The 12315-nt window shown below is 40.1% G+C and overlaps 1 non-coding gene across 1 annotated transcript; it reads right to left on the bottom strand.

Annotated features, from left to right (window-relative positions):
• Positions 1 to 11415: 11415 nt before the first annotated feature.
• Positions 11416 to 11519, bottom strand: LOC127746816 (small nucleolar RNA R71). Its single transcript, XR_008008628.1, has one exon. It is a non-coding gene; the product is annotated as a small nucleolar RNA R71 (small nucleolar RNA).
• Positions 11520 to 12315: the final 796 nt, after the last annotated feature.

The raw sequence follows: 12315 nt of genomic DNA, 5'->3' as shown, positions 1-12315 counted from the left end.
ATAGCCGTGCCGTGACAGGGTGCGTTGAACATTTTCACTGAGAGGATGGGAGGTAGCCACTGACAACGGTGAAACCCTTGCATACAGCTTGCCATGGAAGGAGACTTGCGTGTTTGAAGAAGAAGACAGTAGGAAAGCAGAGATTCAGAAGATGGAGCATCTCCAAACCTCAACCTATTCTCCATTACTGCAAAACAAGTAATCATTTCATGTTCTTTTGCTTTTCACAATCAATCCTGATAATTTCTGATATCCCAACTAAGATTTACAAGATAACCACAGCTTGCTTCAAGCCGACAATCTCTGTGGGATCGACCCTTGCTCACGCAAGGTATTACTTGGACGACCCAGTACACTTGCTGGTTAGTTGTGCGGGATTGCAAAAGTGTGATTGCAATTTCGTGCACCAATAGGCCAACGCTCTAGCCAACTGAGCTATAAATATAACGTGTTTTAATATTGTATATAAAAAATATATTTTTGAAAACTAAAATTTTGAAAAAGCACAAGGAAAACACGAAATACACACAAAAATAGGAAAAACCAAAGATCAAACAAGAAAATTTGACAAGAACAATTTGAAGATCAAGGAAAAATAAATAACATGCAATTCGAAAATTTAAAGGAAAATATAAAATATGCAATTAACACCAAATTTAAAATATAAAACTAAACTCACATAAAAATTAAAAATTAATAAGGAAACAATAATATTTTTGAAAAATTTTTGAAAATAAAATAAAGGACTCAGATTTAATGACTTATAGCATCAAAAATAAATTATTCCTAATCTAAGCAACAAAATAAACCTTTAGTTGTCCAAACTCGAACAATCCCCGGCAACGGCGCCAAAAACTTGGTGCACAAGATTGCAATCACACTTTTGCAATCCGCACAACTAACCAGCAAGTGCACTGGGTCGTCCAAGTAATACCTTACGTGAGTAAGGGTCAAATCCCACGGAGATTGTTGGTTTGAAGAAAGCTATGGTTATCTTATTATTCTTAGTCAGGATGCCAACAACAGTGTTTTTCAAGTTCAATTGTAAAAAGTGAAAGGGCATAAAATAAATAATTGTTACTCAATAATGGAGAATATGTTGGAGTTTTGGAGATGCTTTGTCTTCTAAATTTCTGTAACATAATGCTTCCTCACTTTCAAAAGTGCAAAGTTCCTTCCATGGCAAGCTGTGTGTAGGGTGTCACCGTTGTCAATGGCTACTTCCTACCCTCTCAATGAAAATGGTCCAAATGCTCTGTCATAGCACGGCTAATCATCTGTTGGTTCTCGATCATGTCCGAATAAGATCCATTGATCCTTTTGAGTTTGTCACTACGCCCAACAATCACGAGTTTGAAGCTCGTCACAACCATTCAATCCTTGAATCCTACTCGGCATACCACAGATAAGGTTTAGACTTTCTGGATTCTCATGAATGTCGCCATCAAGTCTAGCTTATACCACGAAGATTCTGATTAAGAAATCTAAGAGATACTCATTCAATCTGATGTAGAACGGAGGTGGTTGTCAGGCACACGTTCGTGGATTGAAGAAGGTGATGAGTGTCACGGATCATCATCTTCTTCATAGTGAAGCGCGAATGAACATCTTAGATAGGAACAAGCATGCTTGAATGGAAAACAGAAATAATTGCATTAATTCATCGAGACGCTGCAGAGCTCCTCACCACCAACAATGGAGTTTAGAGACTCATGCCATCAAAGAGTATAAAATTCAGATCTAAAAATGTCATGAGATACAAAATAAGTCTCTAAAAGTTGTTTAAATACTAAACTAGTAACCTAGGTTTACAGAAAACGAGTAAACTAAGATGGATAGTGCAAAAATCCACTTCTGGGGCCCACTTAGTGTGTGCTGGGGCTGAGACTTAAGCTTCTCACGTGCCTAGGCTATTTCTGGAGTTGAACGCTAGGTTGTAACCTGTTTCTGGCGTTGAACTCCAACTTGTAACCTGTTTCTGGCACTGAACGCCAGACTGCAACATGGAACTGGCGTTGAACGCCAGTTTACGTTGTCTATTTTCGCGCAAAGTATGAACTATTAGGCAGCGTTTGGTTTGAGAGACATAGACACTGAGACATAGACATAGTGGTACACGGTGACACATGTCTGCTGTTTGGTTTGGTGAGATACAGATTTTTGAAGGACACGGAGGGACACGGATGGACACGGAGACACTAATTTGGTGAGACATTGAGACACAACTTGTGAGACACTAATTTTTTACTCTTTTACCCTTATTGAGTTTTTAAAATTTATCTTCTTATCTTTCCAAATCTTTTTTTTTTCTCTTTTTCTTTTAGATTCTACAACTAAATTTACTTTTCTATTTTTTTCAAAAAAAAAATTTGTACATTTAATTTTTTTATTTATTTAAATTTTGATTAATCTTTGATAAATTCTGAACTTTAATTTTATATTTTTTTCAAGAATAATTATATATTTAATATTTAAATGATTATTTAAGATGGTATTAGAAGAAATAAAAAATTATTAGAAGAAATAAAAATTTAATGGTAATGGCATGCATTGTTTGGGATAATAGGTGTATTGTAATGATGGTAAAACTTGTGGTTGAATGAAGGGTAATTCAGTCTTTTTTAAATATATGTGTCTTGTTTCTTATTTTTGCCAAACAGAATACATAGACACAAATATTTTATGTCCATGTCTTTAATGTCTGTGTCTCTGTGTCTATGTCTCATCAAATACATCAACCAAACGAAGCCTTATATATTGCTGGAAAGCCCTAGATGTCTACTTTCCAACCCAATGGAGAGCACGCCAATTGGACTCTTGTAGCTCCAAAAACTCCATTCCGAGTGCAGAGAGGTCAGAATCCAATAGCATCAGCAGTCCTTTTTCAACCTGAATCAGATTTTTGCTCAGCTCCCTCAATTTCAGCCAGAAAACACCTGAAATCATAGAAAAATACAAAAACTCATAGTAAAGTCCAGAAATATGATTTTTGCCTAAAAACTAATAAAAATCTACTAAAAACTAACTAAAACATACTAAAATCTACATGAAATTACCCCTAAAAAGCGTATAAAATATCAGCTCATCAGATGACTTCTCTGTATTTGGTAACACATATTCTGATTGCTTGCATCACTTAGCCCTGGTGCTAAAGAGATGCCAAGAGACCAACCCTATTTTAAACTTGGAAAAATGCCATTTCATGGTTACAGAAAGAGTGGTCCTTGGTCATAAAATCTCAAAGAAGGGCATAGAAGTAGACATGGCAAAGGTAGAGGTGATCGAAAAGTTACCTCCACCTTGCAATGTCAAAGCAATCAGAAGCTTTTTGGGACATGCTGGTTTTTATAGGAGGTTTATTAGAGACTTCTCCAAGGTAGCCAAGCCATTGAGCAACCTACTTGTCTCTAATGTGCCTTTTGTTTTTGATAATGAATGCATGTTAGCTTTTGAGGAGCTTAAGAACAAACTTTCCTCTGCACCTATCATAGCACCACCATGTTGGAATCTACCCTTTGAGTTAATATGTGATGCATCAGATTTTACTATGGGTGCTGTTTTAGGACAGAGGAAGGATAAATTGGTGCATGTCATTTATTATGCCGCAAGGTCCTTAATGAAAATCAAAGGAACTACACCACTACAGAGAAGGAATTACTAGCAATTGTCTTTGCTTTTGATAAATTTAGATCATATCTCATTGGTTCTAAAGTAATTGTATTCACTGATCATGTGGCACTCAAATACTTGCTTACAAAACAAGAATCCAAGCCAAGGCTAATAAGATGGATCCTGCTACTCCAAGAGTTTGACATCGAAAATAAGGATAGGAGTGGAGCAGAGAACAAAGTTGCTGACCACCTCTCAAGGATTCTACAATAGGAAGAAGGAGCACACCATCTTGCAGTGAATGAAAACTTTCCGGATGAGCAATTGATGATTATACAAAAGACCCCTTGGTTTACTAACATAGCCAATTTCAAGGCCATTGGGGAACTACCAACTAACATCAACAAACATATGAAGAGAAAGCTCATTAAGGATGCCAAATACTATATCTGGGATGAGCCATGCTTGTTCAAAAAGTGTGCTGATGGGATCTTGAGGAGATATATATCCCATGGAGAAGGACAAGAGGTGCTTTGGCAATGTCATAGATCTACATATGGAGGCCACTTTAGTAGAGAAAGAACAGCAGCCAAGGTGCTCCAATGTGGATTTTACTGGCCAAGCATTTTCAAGGATGCAAAGAACTTGATGTTAAGGTGTGATGAATGCCAGAGGGCTGGCAATTTACCCAGGAATAATGAGATGACACAGAGATTTATAATGGAGCTAGAACTATTCAATGTATGAGGGATTGACTTCATGGGGCCTTTCCCATCCTCCTACTCAAATAGTTATATACTTGTGGCTGTAGATTATGTGTCAAAATGGGTGGAGGCTATTGCCACCACCACAAATGACAACAAGGTTGTAATGAGCTTCTTAAGAAAGAACATTTTCAGCAGGTTCGGAGTTCCTAGAGCACTCTTAGTGATGGAGGGACACATTTTTGCAATAAACAACTGGAAGCACTCCTTCTCAGATATGGAGTCAAACACAAATTGGCAACCCCTTATCATCCGCAAACCAACGGGCAAGCAGAGATTTCCAACTGGGAGCTAAAAAGGATTCTCGAAAAAACTATTGGAAGCTCAAGGAAGGACTGGTCTAAGAAACTAGACGATGCTTTATGGGCCTACAAAATAGCCTTCAAGACCCCCATTGGGATGTCACCATACCAACTAGTGTTTGGTAAGGCTTGCCAATTGCCAGTTGAACTGGAGCATAGAGCCTTCTGGGCTCTAAAACTACTGAATTTTGATGAGCAAGCTGCTGGAGAAAAGAGGCTGAGGCAACTCAATGAACTGGAAGAATTTAAGAACCAAGCATATGAAAATGCAAATATCTACAAAGAGAACACAAAAAGATCGCATGATCAAAAGATAGCAAAGAGGGAGTTCACTGAAGGACAAAAGGTGTTATTGTACAATTCTAGACTTAGGTTCTTCCCTGGGAAGCTTAAGTCTAGATGGTCTGGACCCTTCACCATCATCAAAGTGTACCCCTATGGTCAAGTAGAGCTCATGGAGGACAAAACACAGAGAACCTTCACTGCAAATGGCCATAGACTCAAGCATTACCTGGGGGACTCACTGGATGAAAGAAGAGTGAGCTACCATCTCAACTGAAAAAGGAAGAACACCAAGCTAGTGACGATAAAGAAGCACTGGTTGGGAGGCAACCCAACACTTTATATCCTTTTGATTTATTGCTTTATTAGAAGTAGATTGTAAATATTAGCTTAGGAATTTAATTTCAGTTTTGATAGTTAAGATAGCATTGTGAGTTAAATTGTGTGCTATTTTTTTGGAAGTGCAGCTGGATGAAAGCATTTACTAATGATGATGAGTGATTTGGCTAAGAACTAGCTAAAAAGCTAAGTTTGGTGTGGCCACTCACCAACTTGATCTAGGCTTACAAGCATTTGGATAAACTAAAATTTTTAGGAGTAAGCCCAGAGATTAAGTTTGGTGTGGCCACTACCATATGAGAATCAATCAGCAAGCCCAATTCCACTCAATGTGGAAGCATTTAATACATTGGTGGAGGCTTGAATAAGAATTTTAATGTGTTCAGGGAAGATTAGACGCAAAGAATGTGAAAGGATTGAAATTATTTCTTCCCCATGAACACATTAAAAACCCAATGATGAACCCAATTTATTGAGATGCCAATGAATTAAGTTTGGTGTCCCAAGGGACACCTATCAGTTGCAATCCCATTTAATAGCATTAAAAAGGAATGTAGATGATCATTTTGTCATTACTAATGGGGTTTTTGTTTTCTTTTTTTTTCAGGAGATTGAATGGGGCCCACTTGATAGATAACAAGGAGGTTAAAGTGTACTTACACTTTGGAACTCAACATCTTCAGAGAGCACAGCGGGATAAGGGTTGGCGCCTCTTCCCACGCTAGGTGCCACTCCCCAAGTGGAAAACATTGAATTCCCTTCTTTTCTCACCATTAAACCACACCCTTCACTCCTATAAATCCCTTACCCTCCCCTTTCCATCCACATAACAAACTCACAGAGACCTTTCTTTCTTCTCTCGTTCTTCTTTTTCTTTATCTCTCTACTTGATTGGGACAATCAAGTGCTCCATTAACATCTCAGAACCCTCAAACACACACTCTCTTTCTCCATCCAATGGCACCACCAAGATCCTCAACCTCAAAGAAAAGAAAGACCAAAGAACCAACCTCAGGTTCCTCAAACTCAAACTTCGATGAGTACAAATTCCTCTCAGCATTCAACCAAAACCAATTCTATGGTTGGGTGAGTGAGAGGGAGATTATCCCAGAGGTCGGCTTTCAACTAGGAAGGAATAAGCACCTTGAGATCAATATTGAGATCAACAACAGGGGTTGGGCACTCTTCTGCAACCCACCAAAGAAAGTGGTGGAAGGTGTGGTAAGGGAGTTTTATGCCAATGCTGTGCCACAGCTAGGGCAAACTTATTGGTATATTAGCTATGTGAGGGGGAAGACCATTGACTATAGTCCCTCTAACATAGAAAGGGTGTTGATGGTGAAAAGGGTCAACTCCACTCGAAGTTATGAGGAGAGGATGAAGCAACCAGACCCAGGATTTGATGAAATCCTGAATAAAATTTGTGTACTAAATGTGCAGTGGATCAATGATAAAGATGGAAAACCCAACCAGCTGAGGAGAAGGGACTTGAGCCCCCAAGCTAGGGGGTGGTTAGACTTTGTGAGAAGATCTTTGATCCCTACATCAAACACATCTGAGGTGACCAAGGAGAGGACTGTACTTATATACAGTATAATGAATGGAGAAGGCGTGAATTATGGGGAGTTGATTACCAACAACATCAACAAGATACTGAAAAGTACTAACGAGAGCACAAGATTGGCATTTCCCAACATCATACAAGAGCTATGTGATGACACTGGAGTTAAGAAGGTGATTGATGATGTGTTGGTGAAGCAAGATAAGCCTATAACTGCCAAGAAGATGGCCAAGGTGTTGGCTGTCAATCCACTTCAAAGGGCTAGAGAGCATAGAGCTCACGCTCATGTGCCACCACCACAACAACAAGAGGAAGAGGAGGCAGAGAAGCAACCACAATTTCTGGTGCTTTAACCACCACCATACCAACAATACCAACAATTTCCTGAAGGAATAAACTGGGAGCAACTGCAAGGAGACATGCAACAAATGAAGGGAGATATGCATCAATTGAGGGAAGATGTCAACCAATTTCAAAGTAGCCAAAGGGAGCAATGGAACCAAGTGAATGAGAAAATACATAACCTCCAAGAAAGTTTTGAGCAAGCAAGGAAGGAGCAGCAAGAGGAGTTTGATTGGGGTGAGGTGCGAAGTGCACTTAACAAGGTGGTGGAGCAAAATAAATGACAACAGAGGAACCTTACTGAGTTCAGGCATCTCTATGATGCCCGGACCATTTCAAGGAGACAGTATGATATCAACACACAGGCGAAGCTGAATCACCTGTGTAATGCTGTAGCCCATCTTTCATGCAAGGGCTAGAAGAATCGAGTGCTAGACAAGAGGAGATCCTAGCTAAGCATAAGGAAGATGAAAGAAATTATATGGTGAGGCTGGGTTTCTGGAAGCCCAAGGACAAGAAAGCACAAGAAGAATTCTCCAAAAAGGGTGGAGATGACTCCTCCCCCTCCAAGAAGAAGGACAAAGGCAAGGGGCCAATGAATTGAAGAAGCTGCATAAGGTTGTTGAGTTCCATGGTTGACATTTTCCAAATTTATGAGTTCTGCTTAAGTTTTTTTTCTTTTTATCTGTTTACCTTATGATTGAGAATAATTGATGATGTTAGGATAACTTATGTTTTATTCTACTTGAAGTCTTTTGTGAGTCCTTTGACATGCAAGAAAGAAAATGCAATGATAACTATAATCTTCATTTTCATCAATAAAGTAGAGTTTGTTTCCATAAGAGTTGTTGTGAGTGTGAACAAGAGTGAATGAGACTAAGACCAAGAAAGCTTATTCCAAAGAACTAAGGAACAAAAGACTAAGTGAAGAACATTGAATGAAGTGAAAAAAAAATGAGTCATGAAAAGTAACTAGTCCTAGAAGGCATGACAAGTAGAAGTTGAGGGGTGTTCCTTGAATATCTATAGAACCAAGAAGTAGTAAGCAAAAAAGACCCAAGGCTCTGAGCATCAACTACTAAGGAGGGAAGAGAAACATTGAAAAACTCAAAAAGAGTTAGAATCCCTAGTAGATGCTTGTGGTGAAGATGTGTCAAGAAGAAGCCTGGGCAAGTAAATTCTCAGGGGTGTTTCAACACCTAGCACCCTAAAGTCAACTGACTTGGGAGTGTTGATTGAAAGCCTAACTAAAGGGTTGTCTTGAGACAAAAATACTTAGAGTCATGGTCAATAAACAGAAAAAAGCATAACAGAGAAAGAAAGAGTTAAACCTTACTACTTCAAGGTGACAATCAATGAAAAGGACCCCTAAGACACATACTTAGAAAAACCCTTAAGGATCTAGGAGCTCTTTGTGATATTCAAAGCACTCATGCATGTGTTGAGCACTTAGTCCAATTCCTAGTTATATAGTGCATACATTCAAGGTCAAGTCTCAATTCACCAAAAATACCACTCACATTGATTTGCTTGGGACAAGCAAAGCTTAAGTTTGGTGTTGTGATGACTTACATCATCTACCCTTTTTCTTGCATAAAAAGGACCATAGAAGAGGCATAATCTCATTTGATCATTGCAATTCATACCTTAATTGATGAATATCATAGTACATTGCTTTGAAATGACTTTGTGCTGGATTTCAGGTGGAGAAGACATTAAAAATGGGAAAGAAAACAACAAAACAAGTGGGGCGTGTGAAGCAGGCGTGCCACTTGGAACAAACACCACAAAAATGTATTGGCATGGCACACCAGAAGCTGGGCGTGGCACACTGGTACAACATTCCAGAGAGCAAAATTGAAGACCATCAAAGGGGCGTGGCACGCCAGGAGTAGGGCGTGGCACGCGAACTCGTTACTAGAAGAGCCATCACTATGGCGTGCCACGTTGTGTCGAAGGCGTGGCACGCCAACCCCAGAGTTCACTTGGGCGTGCCACTTGAGGACCAAGGTGTGGCACGCCAAGCATATAAGACCCACAATTGAATGGGCATGCCACTTGAATAACAAGGCATGGCACGCTAGTGAACAATGAGACAATGCAAAAGTTGGGTGTGCCACTTGGTATCGAAGGCGTGGCATGCCAGCTCAAGAAGTCCCACTAAGGCGTGCCACTTGAGCAACAAGGCGCGGCACGCCAGCACCTAAGGAGGCCAAATAAAGCTGGGCGTGCCACTTGGTATCGAAGGCGTGGCACGCCAGCTTAATTATCTCACTTTGTCGTGCCACTTGAACATCCAAGCGTGGCACGTCAACCTCTGGGACCATGGCAAATGAAGGGCGTGACACGCTAGTCTCATGGCGTGGCACGCTAGGAGTCTTTTCCAGAAGAAGAATTAAAGGGCCAGTGAACTCAGGCGTGCCACTTGGGAGATGAGGCGTGGCACGCCAGTAAGAAGATGAAGCAAATGAAGGGTGTGACACGCCAGTCTCATGGCGTGGTACGTTGGTTGTACTTTCCAGAGAGGAAGAAGAGGAGCTAATGAACTCAAGCGTGCCACTTCGATGATGAGGCGTGGCATGCCGGCAAGGGGATGAATCTTTAAGAAGGGTGTGGCACGCCAGACCCTGGGCGTGCCACGCTGGTACAAATCTCCAGAAGCATAGAGATAAGGGAAATGACCTTGGGCGTGCAACTTTGGTTCGAAGGCGTGGCACGGCAGGTTGCTTTGCCCTTTTAAAATGCCTTGGGCGTGCCACTTTGGTTCGAAGGCATGGCACGCCAGGCTACTTTGCCCTTTAAAATGTCCTGGGCGTGCCACTTAGGCTCGAAGTCATGGAATGCCAAGGGTGAAACAGAGGATGGCGTGCCACTTGAATGAAGAGGTGTGGCACGCCAAATCAGAAATAGAAGGAGCATGACACGCCAGAGACACGCTAGCTGGAAGATCACATTTGTTGAGTTTCTTTTCCCTCCAAAATGTAATTTTCTTTTCACTTTGTAATTTTCTTTTATTTTCTAGATCTAAGAGTAGTATAAATACCCTTGGAAGTATTGGAAAAGGGGTTAGCAAGTCACAGAGTTTAGTTTTTGGGGGATTTCACCTTTAGTTTTCACACTTCATCTCTTCCATCTTTTGTACTTTCTCTCTGAGCTATGAGTAGCTAAATTCCATCTCATTGAGAGAGGAAGCTCTATTGTACTTGATGGATTAATGATAGTGAATTTCTTCTTCTCTTCATCTTCTCTTTGATTTGCTAGAAGGAATTTCGATTTTAATGCTTAGTGTTCAATTAACTTAGAAAAGAGATTGAATGCAAAATGGGTTTCATGGGAACCTTGGAAAAGAAAACATGAAACCATGCTAGAAATCCCTTCTCACACTTGAGTAGAATCTGGGTTTTGGTGTTTGGATATGGTGACATACAATCCTCCCTCTACCTGGACCTATAATGATGTGTGGTATAATCAGGGACCAAGCATATCTCTCTTCATGAGCAATTAGACCAAGGAATTGGCTATTGATTAAGATCTCAGAGATTGAGTCACCAAGGGATTGGGGCTCAATCAATCATGATTGCCAAGAGGTCAATGAGTTTCATGATTGAAGAGGATATGAGATGGAATTAATCCAAAGAGATAATATATCCTGATCTCAATGAATTCCCCCATTCTTATCTCTCCCATTCTTTTATAGCTTTACTTACATTCTGCAAAATCCCATTCCCCTTTACATTCTTGTTATTTCTATTTCTGTATTTTATTGCTTTCTTTCATTTCCTTTGTCATTTATGTTTCTGCCATTTATAATTCTGCACACACAACTTATTCTGTTGAGCTTTACTAATTCACCAATTGATTAAAATTGCTCAAATCTACCAATCTCTGTGGATACGATCCCACTCCACTGTGGGTTAATACTTGACGATAATTTTGGAGCGCTTGCCAAGAGCGGATTCATCAATATTATTGGGGAAGGGTAGTGAATTCAGCCTATCAAGATCCTCATCAGTTCTTATCTGAATTCTTGTAGATCTATGATACTGTTAAGACCAATGGGATTGATCCCGAGGTCTACAGACTTATGCTTTTCCGTTTTGCTGTAAGAGACAGAGCTAGAACATGGTTGGACTCACAACCTAGAGAAAGCCTGAACTTTTGGGACAAGTTGGTCAATGCTTTATTGACAAAATTCTTTCCACCTCAAAAGATGAGTAAGCTCAGAGTGGATGTCCAAACCTTCAGACAGAAAGAAGGTGAATCCCTCTATGAAGCTTGGGAAAGAAACAAACAATTAACCAAAAGGTGTCCTTCTGACATGTTTCAGAATGGAGCATCATATGTATATTCAATCATGGTCTGTCTGAGTTATCCAAGATGTCATTTGACCACCCTTTCGGTGGATCTCTTTATCTGAAAACGCCTGCAGAAATCCAGGAACTCATTGAAATGGTTGTAAATAACCAGTTCATGTACACTTCTAAAAGAAATCTTGTGAATAATGGGACAACTCAGAAAAAAGGAGTTCTTGAGATTGATACTCTGAATGCTATATTGGCTCAGAACAAAATATTGACTCAGCAAGTCAATATGATTTCTCAGAGTCTGACTGGAATGCAAGCTAAAGATGCCTCCTCTGAAGGTAAAGCTTATGACCTTGAGAATCCTGCAATTTAAAAGGTGAATTACATGGGAGAAGCCTATGGAAACACCTATAATCCTTCATGGAGGAATCACCCAAATTTCTCATGGAAGGATCAACAGAAGCCTCTACAAGGCTTCAATAACAATAATGGTGGGAGAAATAGGTTTGGTAATAGCAAACCTTTTCCATCATCTTCTCAGCAACAGACAGAGAATTCTGAGCAGAGCATCTCTGGCTTCGCAAACATAGTCTCTGATCTATCCAAGGCCACTCTCAGTTTCATGACTGAGGCACGATCCTCCATCAGAAATTTAGAGGCACAAGTGGGGCAGCTGAGTAAAAGAATTACTGAAACTCCTCCTAGCACTCTCCCAAGCAATACAGAAGAGAATCCAAAAAGAGAGTGGAAGGCTATTAATACAACCAAAATGGCCGAACATATAGAAAACGAGGAGGACGTGATTCACAGTA

Source organism: Arachis duranensis, chromosome 4 (genome assembly GCF_000817695.3).
Source record: "Arachis duranensis cultivar V14167 chromosome 4, aradu.V14167.gnm2.J7QH, whole genome shotgun sequence".
Classification (NCBI taxonomy): domain Eukaryota; kingdom Viridiplantae; phylum Streptophyta; class Magnoliopsida; order Fabales; family Fabaceae; genus Arachis; species Arachis duranensis.
Note: the sequence above shows the minus strand (reverse complement) of the source record. Positions and strands in the feature narration are given on the sequence as shown.